This window comes from Photinus pyralis, unplaced genomic scaffold (genome assembly GCF_008802855.1).
Source record: "Photinus pyralis isolate 1611_PpyrPB1 unplaced genomic scaffold, Ppyr1.3 Ppyr1.4_LG9, whole genome shotgun sequence".
Lineage (NCBI taxonomy): Eukaryota > Metazoa > Arthropoda > Insecta > Coleoptera > Lampyridae > Photinus > Photinus pyralis.
The window spans coordinates 6285370-6298572 of NW_022170878.1; positions in this window are offsets into that span (position 1 = coordinate 6285370).

Below are 13203 nucleotides of genomic sequence, written 5' to 3' on the forward strand. Positions count from 1 at the left end.
TTGAAAATTTGTCACGGCTTAACCGTAATGGCGCTAGCTTTAATTGGGTGAAGATTTGGGTTCGTGATTTGTATCCCAAAAGTTGTCCCCCTCGAATACAAAATTGACGTGTTCGAGGATTTTTCGAAATTTCTAAATTTAATACCCTAAAAGCCTTCTGTATACTTCTCGTTGGGCCACTCTGTATTTGGTAGGGGCCTAATGAGCGTAACCCCCCATAACGCATTTTGCTACCGGTATCTGTGCCACTCGATATATCTGCGCTTATTGCGCCACTTGAATTAAAGCCAGCGCTTTCACGATTCAGGCATACATTTTTTTGTAAAAATTGGGGGGGGGGTGACGTTTTCAAAAGTTACGTTTTTTAACATGTTTTTGACCCTACCATGTACCTCTCATCATACGATGTAAATAGAAATGTTTGCGCTATATATAGTATACACTGTGTCCAAGAGAAATGGGAATCTCCGAAACCATAGAAGATACGACTATGGTCAAATTAGAGAAAAGATGTCTAATTAAAGAGTTATTATGCTTTAAAGAAAACCAGCAAATCCCGATTCCTTCCGATGACACGTCACAAAAACCGAAATACGCCGATTTTGTTTTTCTTTTCGTTTTGTGAGGTTATTTGTACAGATAGGTACGTTTTGAAAAAAATCATTAACTTTATATTTTATGTAGCCCGTGCAAAAGTACATACTGTATTGAGTAGCATTTTTTACCACGAAAACACAAAAAACCAGCTGGTTTCAACAGGATGGTGCACCCACGCACAAAGCGTGAGTACTCGTGCGAAAATACCTATCGGGCAAATTCCCTGGAAAATTGAAAATGTCTCCGCATGGCATACTCGCACGATTATGGCGTTGTGCGCGGGTGCACCATCTTGTTGAAACCAACTTTGGTTTTTTTTGTGTGCATTTACCGCGAGAGTGCTGTCTGTGCATGTATAAAATCTGGTTAATATTTTAATGCGAATCTCGACATTTTAAGATTTGTGTCAAAGAAGTTAACCACGAAACTCGAAAATTAAACTTTTCGCTCCTGTATTATAGCCTATTCCTGTTCGTCAGCGTTTTTGGATTGCCATAGGACAGGGCGAGTGAACGAACGGCCGTCCGTACAGATTTTTTGACGATTTTAATAAAGTATCTGTTCGCAATATACGAGTTAAATCGCCCTAAGAGTACGCCGCAATAAATAAGAATTTTAAATGGGTGTTCATTTTAAGGACTTTTGAGAGCTAAGTTTCATGTGCGTTAGGTTAGATACAAGATTTGTAAAAATTTAAAACGCCCAAACTAATCTGACCTAACCTAACTAGCACGCTAACCTAACCTCAGGGAACTGATCGAAATTATTGATTCTACAGGTCACATTCTATAAGAAAATGTTTTTTCCCGATCGATCTGAGACAATTTTTTTTTCCGGCGCAAAAAAAGGCAGTGTATAACCTTCCTTTTTTTTACCAAAAATCGACTACACCAAAATTTCTCGGGAAAATACTTTTTCTTATTAATTTTGGTGCGTAGAATCCAAAACGATTTGTACTTTTTCGATTAGACGTCTCAGTCAAAAGTTATGGGCAAAAAACCAATTTCGCCAAAAAATTCAAAGGGCTGTAACTTTTGATCTAGTAGCCTGATCTTGGAACTGTTTGAAATTATGGATTTTGCAGGCCACATTTTATAAGAAAATGCTTTTTCCCGGTCGATCTGAAACAATTTTTTTTCGGGGCTCAAAAAAAGGCAGTGTATAACCTTCCTTTTTTACCAAAAATCGACTAAATTGACCCCCCCAGACTCCCGGTGCTATATTTTCCCCAAACCAATACTCCTCAGTACACGAAGGTTTTATGACGAAATGAACATTAAGCCGCTATCCTATTCCTGGGGGGGTAATTCCATACCCCCCAGACCACCCCCGGTGCTATATTTTCCCCCAAACCATTCTAAAGTTATACTTTTACTCGGTCTAGGAAGTGGACTATATGAAAAGTTCTATGGCGATATAGAGATCCCCATAGTAAAAATAAAAAAAAAACTCACCCTGTGTATATAGCGTGGTTCACAAGCCGGAAAATCATACACTTTTTTTGTTGTACTGAATAGAAGTTACTACATTAGTTATATACGTGGTGTCTCAAATTAGTTGGTTTGCACTAGTTTTTTCAAAATATTATTACTATAAGGAGAACTGATGACATGCCAAATAAACCACCTTGCAGCCGTAGAGATTTGTACCATCTAGATACCAAAATAAGGTAGTCTCTGCGATCGCTTCATTGGAGCGAACAAATTGAAAGGTTGTTTACAAAGAAGCTGTCAGTACGTCGTTACACATTTTGCGATTCGTAACCAATTACGCGCTGACACTTGCTACTGAATCATAAAGTTCGGCTTCGGGCGAAATTAAATTGAAATTACTGACAGTTTGTGTAACTCGCAAAATTCTAATTACGCACCCCCCTCCTCGATGCCTGACGTCTTTCCGTTTGACTGTTTTCGAAATGAAACGGCGGCTTAGGGGTAGATGGAAATTTACTGCGGACATGTAGTCGACTTTTGCCGTAAATATTACATTTTTGCTAAATTTGAAAGCAATCCTCTTTCATTTCGAAACAAAATAAATTAAATGCGAAGGAAAATATGGTTTCTTCGAGTTGCTAAGGCGGAGAGCGCCCCCTTTACTTTCGCTAAATTGATCGAAAATTTTACGCTAATTAACTGCAGTGGTGTGCAACACGTAGCTCTTCGATTAAAGCAGGTGAACCCTTTCATTTCGAACTTTCATTTTCGAGCGCTTGTTTTGATGAAAATTGTTCTCTCAAAATGGGAATGAGGTACCTAGGTATCGGGTATATTAATCATGTCGGTTCTAATGCGTTGTATGAAACGTTGCGACGCCCATCCCTTTGAAACACTAACCATGATCAAAGCAGATTTTTTTCGAAAGAAAAAATTGACACTCCATTTCTCTTTTTCGACCTCTGCGTTTCAATCTTGTGGACGTTCGTGCTTTAATTATGCATTGGAAAATTTCCTATGAGCTCATCTTCCACGTGTGCTGTTTCAAGATTATCGAGAGGGCTCGTTTTTGGAGTTGACAGTATCGAGCAGCTCTGGACCATAATCCAACTGCAACTCATCCCGTAAATACTAGCGGCATGTACCACTAAATTTTAATTTAAATTCAAGTGCACGCAAATCCCAAGTGCTTAAGCGCTGCAGTTAAATTTCCATAATTCGTGTCTCATTTAAATAATTCAATTTCAATTAAATTTAAACCGGATCGGACGAAACACTTTTTAATGTTGCGCCGTTTGGTCGCGCTGCGGTCGGGTAACATCTTGTTTCCCATCCGGACCCGGAAGATGGTTCCGGTAAACGAGAGACCGTGACCGCCCTTTGTGCTTATTAGAGCGAGGGGAAATTCATAACGCTGTCAGTTATAAGGGTTGGCCCGAAATTCTCGTGTACCGTATCAAATGGTGGCGCTTTGAATTTTAAAGCTCGAACTATAATGAAGATGAATGGCTAACGTCGTTTGCAGGCCTCGTTAAACCGTCTTAAGACAAATATGGGAATGAGCTGACCGCGATGAACAAATAGAACGTACGGACGAGCGATAGAGATACGAATTTCCGGGGGCGATCGAACCTCGTTTGCGTAAACTCGTGCAAGCAAATATACTCGGACAGAAAATGTACTGCGTTTAGACTTTGAAGTGCTTTTAGTTAAAACATGGACCCTTTAAAAAGTGTAGGGCTACATTTCATTTCTAAAAATGCTTAAAAATTGAGAAGGGGGTACTGTAAGGGACCGCTCTTATATCCAAGCTTTGCGCCCCAGCTTGATTGTCATATCGGTGCACATTTTTCACCTAAAACAGGGCATCTGTTTCTGAGTGCACAATTTGTTTTGACTTTAAAAAACCGCTACCCCTAAAAATACTATTGTTTTCTCGTGCAGTAGAATGTGTAACATGTGAAAATCCGCCCCTGGCTGTTAATACGAACCTTCCTTAAAGCATACTAATTTTTTCGTAGGTATTAGGTGGTGTCACGAGTAAAAAAACGGTTCACACAATTTATTGAATGTACAGGGTGTTCAAGCTATTAATAAATGCAGTTATTAGAAGATACTATTTCTTACAAAAGAGAAAATCATTTCATTCTTGCAATTCTTCATGCTTCTACCTCACACAATGTAGAAAAAAATATATTCATCACTTACTAAGTATACAGGGTGTCCAAACTGTTAGCAAATGCAAGCTTTAAAAAGTTCTATTATTTTAATGAACAAATTAGTGGTGTAACAAGTGAAAAGTCAGATGAGTAGAAGTTCAGTTTAAGAATGGTCATCGTGGAAAACCTCTCAATTCTGCCTAGGTTTGTACACTTCTGTTGAGCTGCACTTCTACTCTGCCGTCTGCCCGGGTCTCGCCTTCAGTTCGCTCGGCAATGTTTTTAGGTTAATCATTTTTAAGTAAAACTAGTTTACCTGTGGCCTAAGCAGACTAGAAGTTCACATTAAGAAAATCAAAATGCCTCTGCGATTATACCATTTTTAACGACACCTAGGCAAATTTTTATTGCTCAAAATTGATAAACCCAGAGACCCAGGCACAAGCCTAGGCAGAGGAGAAGTTTAACTTAAGAAAAGTCAAGATAGCCAACCTCACTACTCTTCCTAGGTTTGTGTTGAACTCGCCTTCGGCTCGCTCGGCAATGCCTCTGCGGTTATAATTTTTAACGACAAAGGCAAATTATTATTGCTTAAAAATGATAAACCCAGAGACATTGCCGAGCGAGCCGAAGGCGAATTCGGCACAAGCCTAGGCAGAGGAGAAGTTATAAAATTTTTAACGACATAGGCAAACTAGTTTTACTTAACAGTGATGAACCCAGAGACCCAGGCACACGTCTAGGCGGACTAGAAGTTCACCTTATGAAATTCAAGATAGCAAACTACACTAGTCTGCCTAGGTTTGTCTATCTACTCTGCCGCAAACCTCTCTACTCTGCCTAGGTGTGTGAATAGGCAGAGTGAAAGTTCAGATTAAGAAAAGTCCAGTTAGAAAACCTCACTACTCTTCCTAGGTTTGTGCCGAACTTGCTTTCGGCTCGCTAGGCAACGCCTCTGCGATTCTATAATCTTTAACGACACAGGGAAATTACTATTGCTTATAAATGATAAACCCAGAGACCCAGGCACAAACTTAGGCAGACTGGAAGTTCAGCTTAAGAAAAGTCAAGATAGCAAACATCACTACTCTTCCTAGGCTTGTGCCGAACTCGCCTTCGGCTCGCTCGGTAATGCCTCTGCGGGTATAAAATTTTTAACGACATAGGCAAACTAGTTTTATTTAAAAATGATGAACCCAGAGATCCCAGGCACACGCCTAGGTGGACTAGAAGTTCAGCTTATGAAATTCAAGATAGCAAACCACACTACTCTGCCTAGGTTTGTCTCCTACTCTGCCTAAAACCTCTCTACTCTGCCTAGGTGTGTGCATAGGCAAAGTGAAACTTCAGATTAAAAACTGTCAAATTAGAAAACCTCACTACTCTTCCTAGGTTTGTGCCGAACTCGCTTTCGGCTCGCTAGGCAACGCCTCTGCGATTCTATAATCTTTAACGACACAGGGAAATTGCTATTGCTTATAAATGATAAACCCAGAGACCCAGGCACAAACTTAGGCAGACTGGAAGTTCAGCTTAAGAAAAGTCAAGATAGCAAACATCACTACTCTTCCTAGGCTTGTGCCGAACTCGCCTTCGGCTCGCTCGGCAATGCCTCTGCGGTTATAAAATTTTTAAGGACATAGGCAAACTAGTTTTACTTAAAAATGATGAACCCAGAGACCCCAGACACACGCCTAGGTGGACTAAAAGTTCAGCTTATGAAATTCAAGATAGCAAACCTCACTACTCTTCCTAGGTTTGTGCCGAACTTGCTTTCGGCTCGCTAGGCAACGCCTCTGCGATTCTATAATTTTTAACGACACAGGGAAATTACTATTGCTTATAAATGATAAACCCAGAGACCCAGGCACAAACTTAGGCAGACTGGAAGCTTCAGCTTAAGAAAAGCTCAAGATAGCAAACATCACTACTCTTCCTAGGCTTGTGCCGAACTCGCCTTCGGCTCGCTCGGTAATGCCTCTGCGGGTATAAAATTTTTAACGACATAGGCAAACTAGTTTTATTTAAAAATGATGAACCCAGAGATCCCAGGCACACGCCTAGGTGGACTAGAAGTTCAGCTTATGAAATTCAAGATAGCAAACCACACTACTCTGCCTAGGTTTGTCTCCTACTCTGCCTAAAACCTCTCTACTCTGCCTAGGTGTGTGCATAGGCAAAGTGAAACTTCAGATTAAAAACTGTCAAATTAGAAAACCTCACTACTCTTCCTAGGTTTGTGCCGAACTCGCTTTCGGCTCGCTAGGCAACGCCTCTGCGATTCTATAATCTTTAACGACACAGGGAAATTGCTATTGCTTATAAATGATAAACCCAGAGACCCAGGCACAAACTTAGGCAGACTGGAAGTTCAGCTTAAGAAAAGTCAAGATAGCAAACATCACTACTCTTCCTAGGCTTGTGCCGAACTCGCCTTCGGCTCGCTCGGTAATGCCTCTGCGGGTATAAAATTTTTAACGACATAGGCAAACTAGTTTTATTTAAAAATGATGAACCCAGAGATCCCAGGCACACGCCTAGGTGGACTAGAAGTTCAGCTTATGAAATTCAAGATAGCAAACCACACTACTCTGCCTAGGTTTGTCTCCTACTCTGCCTAAAACCTCTCTACTCTGCCTAGGTGTGTGCATAGGCAAAGTGAAACTTCAGATTAAAAACTGTCAAATTAGAAAACCTCACTACTCTTCCTAGGTTTGTGCCGAACTCGCTTTCGGCTCGCTAGGCAACGCCTCTGCGATTCTATAATCTTTAACGACACAGGGAAATTGCTATTGCTTATAAATGATAAACCCAGAGACCCAGGCACAAACTTAGGCAGACTGGAAGTTCAGCTTAAGAAAAGTCAAGATAGCAAACATCACTACTCTTCCTAGGCTTGTGCCGAACTCGCCTTCGGCTCGCTCGGCAATGTCTCTGCGGGTATAAAACTTTTAACGACATAGGCAAACTAGTTTTACTTAAAAATGATGAACCCAGAGACCCAAACACATGCCTAGGCGGGCTAGAAGTTCAGCTTATGAAATTCAAGATAGCAAACTACACTAGTCTGCATAGGTTTGTCTCTCTACTCTGCCGCAAACCTCTCTACTTTGCCTAGGTGTGTGCATAGGCAGAGTGAAAGTTCAGATTAAGAAATGTCAAGTTAGAAAACCTCACTACTCTTCCTAGGTTTGTGCCTCTGCGGTTATAAAATTTTTAACGACACAGGCAAACTAGTTTTACTTAAAAATTATGAACCCAGAGACCCCAGGCACACGCCTAGGTGGACTAGAAATAGTTATAATTTTTAACGATACAGGCAAACTAGTTTTACTTAAAAATGATGCACTTAAAAACATTGTATAGCGAGCAGAAGGCGAGTTCGGCGCAAACCTAGGCAGACTAGAAGTTCAGTTTAAGACGCATGATAGCAAACCACACTAGTCTGCCTAGGTTTGTCTCCGCCGCAAACCTCTCTACTCTGCTCAGTTGTGTGCCTAGGCAGAGTGGAAGTTCAGATTAAGAAAGGTCAAGATAGCAAAGCTCACTAATCTTCCTAGGTTTGTGCCGAACTCGCCTTCGGCTCGCTCGGCAATGCCTCTGCGATTATAATTTTTAACGATACAGGCAAATTAGTGTTGCTTAAAAATTATAAACCCAGAGGCATTTCCGAGCGAACCGAAAGTGAGTTTGGCACAAACCTAGGCAAAGTACAAATTCAGCTACTCTGCCTAGGTTTGTTCCGAACTCACCTTCGAATCGCTTGACTGCTACAATAACAAACTTCTTGACCTAAAAAAGTTCAGAAAACTTACCGAATGTACAGGGTGTTTAAACTATTAATAAGTGCAACACTTAGAAGATAATATTCCTTTAATCATTTATTACTATTAGCGTAATCTATTCATTTTGTCATTGTATTAACAACCCATTTGGTTCTATCGGTTCCTGATTCTTGTGATCAGGTCTTGGATTATGGTATTCTTCTTATAGACTCAAATTATGATTTAGTTTTATTTTCATTATTATTTTCGTAGTTTTCTACATCTTAACTTATTCCATTTCCCATGTACTTATTTTTATTTTTAGCATATGCCTTGTTTCCACCATTTTTTTTGCATCACCAGTTTGAAAATATATGAATTATTCATTCATAATCTCAATTTCTTTACTTTTCATTTATTTTTAAATTTTCTTCGAATTTTGTTCATTTTTTTCATAGCAATTTTATCTTTAATTTTCATAATCACTTACTTGGCAATCTCGATTTTCACCATCTTGTATATTTTAAATTTATTTTATAATCTTCACTGTCTTCATCTTGATTCACCTATAATTCTGAATTCCGTGCATTATCACAATGTCTATTATTATCATTTCCTTATACTCTGCAATTGCTATTCTTATTATCTTCTTCGTTTTCCTTTTTCTTCATAATCTTCCATTTTCATTTTCTTCGTCTTTTTCATTAATCTCATTTGTATTATCTTTATTTCTTGCAACTGCATCTTCTCCTTTTAGGATTTATACACACACTTTTTCACAATCTTCAATTTGTCCGTTTCGTGAACTTCCCGCACTTGCTTCATTTTCTTCATGACCTTCACTTGCTTTCCTCCTTTTAGGTTCTCCGCTTGCCTCATCCTTCTCGATTGATCTTAATTTTCATTATTATACCATTTTTAAGACACTTTCAGAATCTTCATTTTCTTCATCTTTCTTCTCAAGCTTTACAACTAATTCTTTTTTAATATGTTTTCAATGGATTTAATTAATTTAACATGGTTTGTGTCTTCGCCCAGTAACCGAAACTGATTTTAATCCACCAATTAGAGACAAATCGCCTGCCATTAATACTAAACCGTGCAGCTTCGATCCCGTGAAACTGATAAGGGATCCGTCTTCGCGAAGAGCCCGGCAACGTAATATCAGAAATAATGGCGAGGGACGGTTCTCATTCAGTGCAAATCTGAGCGGGATATATTCGCCTATTTATCTCGAACGCTCCTAGACGTCCAAGTCGAGAATTGCCAACTTCATTTGAAGCGGGTTAAATTTAAGCCATATCTCTTGAAAATAAATCGACTGTACTATGAGCCTTTCAAATTCGAGATAAACACAATCATTTTTATTCGTTATTGCCGATGCGGCGCGGCTAAATGAAAAAAACATCCACCCATCTCTCTCTCGCGGGCTTATAGATTGATACCTATCAATTTCGTCGATCCTTCTCGAAAAGGCGTACGCGAAGTAAACAGTTTTACGTAAACAAACGCAGCCAATTCACTGTGTAAACAGGCCTCGCGCGTTTCAATTAATAAAAAAAATGAAGAGCTAAGCGAAATTGCACGCGTCACCAAATTGTGTAAAATACGCTTTCGGAGTTCGCAAAGCTCACTGAATATGTTCCTTTAAGTTAAACACTTCTATACAGGTAGCGATCGAAACACCCTGTAGATTAGGACTTCTCTCGAGCTGTTTTTTTGTGACACTGAGTGACTAAATTAAGGAAACGTTTTCTCGACTTGAGCGAATCCGGACGGCACTTAAATCGTTTCCGGTTCTCCACAAACAAAAATCGCGAGCCACACGAAAAATTTAGTTTTCAGACGATTCCTTAACTCTTACTGCCCGAAAAACGCCTTAACGCTCTGGTTGTTCCGAACCGAATCCTCAACCTAAGGGCCGGTAGTAACAGGTAGCAGCGCGGACTAAACCCTACTATTCTTTTTGAATCTTTGGCACGCCTCAAAATTGCGCTAATTAGTTAAATCATTAACTAATTTAATTTCGGTTTCTCAATCAAACCCACGGCCGTCTTCAAAACTGCAAGCAAGCGATTCTCACGAAACTCATCATGAATAGCGCTGAATGAGCAGTTTCAGGCACGTAAAACGCATTAAGATTACTTTATCACTTGTTAACACCCGTCCGACTGTCGCCAGTAACTTTTCCAAGCAAATAACCGGTCATGAAGCACACGGAAACAAGTGACCCATTAAAATACGCATCGCCAACTTCTTTTGAAAACTATCGACCTTTAAAACTTTGAAGATAACATTTTGCAATTTCCATCCCACTAAGAGAACTTATCACCTAAAACCGAGACACCTTAAATAGATCAAAAAGAACAAATTATAACGTTTTGAACACCCTGTACCCTAAGTAACTCAGGAATATATATTTCCTATACTGAATAACACAGGCGAACCCCAAACGGTTCAACAAACTTACTGGATATACAGGGTGTTTATACTGTAAATAAATGCAACCCTTACAAGATACTTTTGTTTAACAAGTGAAATCCCAGCCTGACTTTTACCTCCACCAGTATTAAAAAATATATTCATCAGTGACTTAAGTGTACAGGGTGTTAATAAATTCAACCCTTACGAAGAACTATGCCTTTTTTGTACCGGGTGACCCAATAAGACCGTTCCTCGATCATATCTCGAGAACCGTTCGTCATATGACAGGGGTAAAAAAAATTATCGGGTAAATCGGTCATGAAGAATCGCTGGAAAATATTTTCAAGTTCTAAAAATGACCAACAGAGGGCGTAACTGCCATTTTAAATTTTAAAATTGCATTTTCTTTAAATTTCGCATAATAAATTAAAATTTTTTTTTCAGATATTTAAAGAGAACCAGTTTATCATTTTCGTAAAAACAAAAACTCAGTTATTTCAAAAACAAAGAGGGCGGTGGGCGTTCAATTTTTTTTGCAATAACCTGCTTTAACTTCTTAACCGTTTGACCCATTTTAACAAATTTGGTATGGTTGAATAGAGCATTCCTTGGGCAATGAGAATAACCAAAATATACTTAATTTAGTTGAATCCTTCTCCACCAGGGGGCTAGTTTTGACACTATGACCCAAAATCCTAAAAAATCAAAGGATCAAATGGAATATGACTTTTTCTTTATGAAAAAGTAGCCAAATAACACCCAAAGAGGCCAGTCAAAACCGTTTTTCAAAATCTCGTTCCTAACCTCAAATATTGGAAAATGAGATTAATTAATTAATTAATAAAAATGCTTAAATTGTATCTTAAATTTACTTTTTACGTATTTCTGGTACCTATTTGTCGATGGCGCGAAAGAAAAGCACCCTACACTTTTAGGTAGGCCTTGGAAAATTAAACAAATGAAATACGATGCGTTATAAAAACAGCCGTAATTTGTAAATTATTTTGCTGTTTTCACTGACCCCTTTGGGCGTTATTTTACTACTTTTTCATAAAGAAAAAGTCATATCATTCCATTTGGTTTTTTTGATTTTTTAGGATTTTGGATCATAGTGTCAAAACTAGCCCCCTGGCGGAGAAGGATTCAACCATTTTAACTATATTTTAGTTGATTCTTGTTATCCAAAGAATGCTCTTTTCAACGATACTAAAGAAGTTAAAGCAGGTTATTGCGAAAACAATTGAACGCCCCACGCCATCTTTGTTTTTGAAATAACCGAGTTTTTGTTTTTACGAAAATTATAGATAAACTGGTTCTCTTTAAAAATGTGAAAGAAGAATGTTTAGTTTATTATGCCAAATTTAAAGAAAATGGCATTTTAAAATTTAAGATGGCAGTTACGCCCTCTGGTGGTCATTTTTAGAACTGGAAAATATTTTCCAGCGATTCTTCGTAACCGATTTACCCAATAATTTTTTTACCCCTAAGTCATACGACGAACGGTTCCCGAGATATGGCCGAGGAACTGTCTTTTTGGGTCACCCTGTACAATAGGATATAATAAGTGAAAAGCTAGCTTGATTTTTGCAACCGTTTTAGATTTTACCAAACAGTATAGAAAAATTATAATATATATTCATTAGGTAGTTACTAAGTGAAGATGGTAAATGAAACGAAGATTACAAAGGGAATAATGAAGTAAAGGTAACAGAGAAAGTTATGAGTGCAGACTAATTGACGTGACGGGTAAAGTAAATTATCAAAATAGTGAAAACAACGAAGATTATGACAACAATGGAGAAAAGAAGATTATAAGGAAAGAAGATAATGACGGGAGCGAAATAAATTAAGATCAGAAGGCAAGTGGTGAAGGTGTAAGAAACTTAGAAAGGATTTTGAAGGAAATTAAAATGATAAAGAAGACGAGGGAAATTAAGAAAAAATGACGAAATGAAGGAAACAAACAAATTTAAGCATAAAACGTAAAAGTGATGCAAATGAATAACGTAACAAAATCACGAAAATAATGAAGAAAATGAAGAATACGAAGAAAGGATGCTGAATGAAACGAGAAACATATAGAACATGAAGAAAACCATGGAAGTGGAACAAATAGCGATTTTCAAGAAGATGAAAAAAGAATATTAACATACAATAGAATAGAATAATTATTAATATATAAAGATATGAAGGCATAAACCATAAGAAAAAAAATGCAGAAAAGTGGAAAATTTAAAAAATACTAAAATGAAGAAGTTAAGAAGGGAACAGAAAATATAGACAAGCCAAGTTATGAACCAAATATGTCTCAATGATGCAGAAAAAATTTATTTAGAAAATTAAGGAGTTACGTTAGTCCTAAAAGGACTATCCGACGTTATTTGTACGAGTGCTGAGATCTGAACCCTTTTAACAACGTAAGTTATACGGCACTCGCCTCTATAAAAAGTATGTTAAAACGCGGGGTGATTTGAATTCCGTACACGTCCAAAAGTTCTCAAGACTTCGCGTAGTTAAAGCGGTGTCCATCGGAGGAACCCTACCCTATTACATTTGCACTTCCGAGAATGAATGGGTCTCGCGGGAGAACACGGATTTGTATCTCATATATGATTACGGACTTCCCTTACTCTATATTTCTATCGCACTTTCATTAGCGTACAATATGTCGATTAATCAAGGTAAAACCGAACTTAATTATGCTCAGAAAAAGGTTGCATTTTTAATGATCATGTTCACAATCCAATAATAGTCACCGAGTCTACTCTAGTGATAATTTGTACCTGTTTTAATCGGTGTGGAACTTCCCCTTTAAAAATGTGGTAA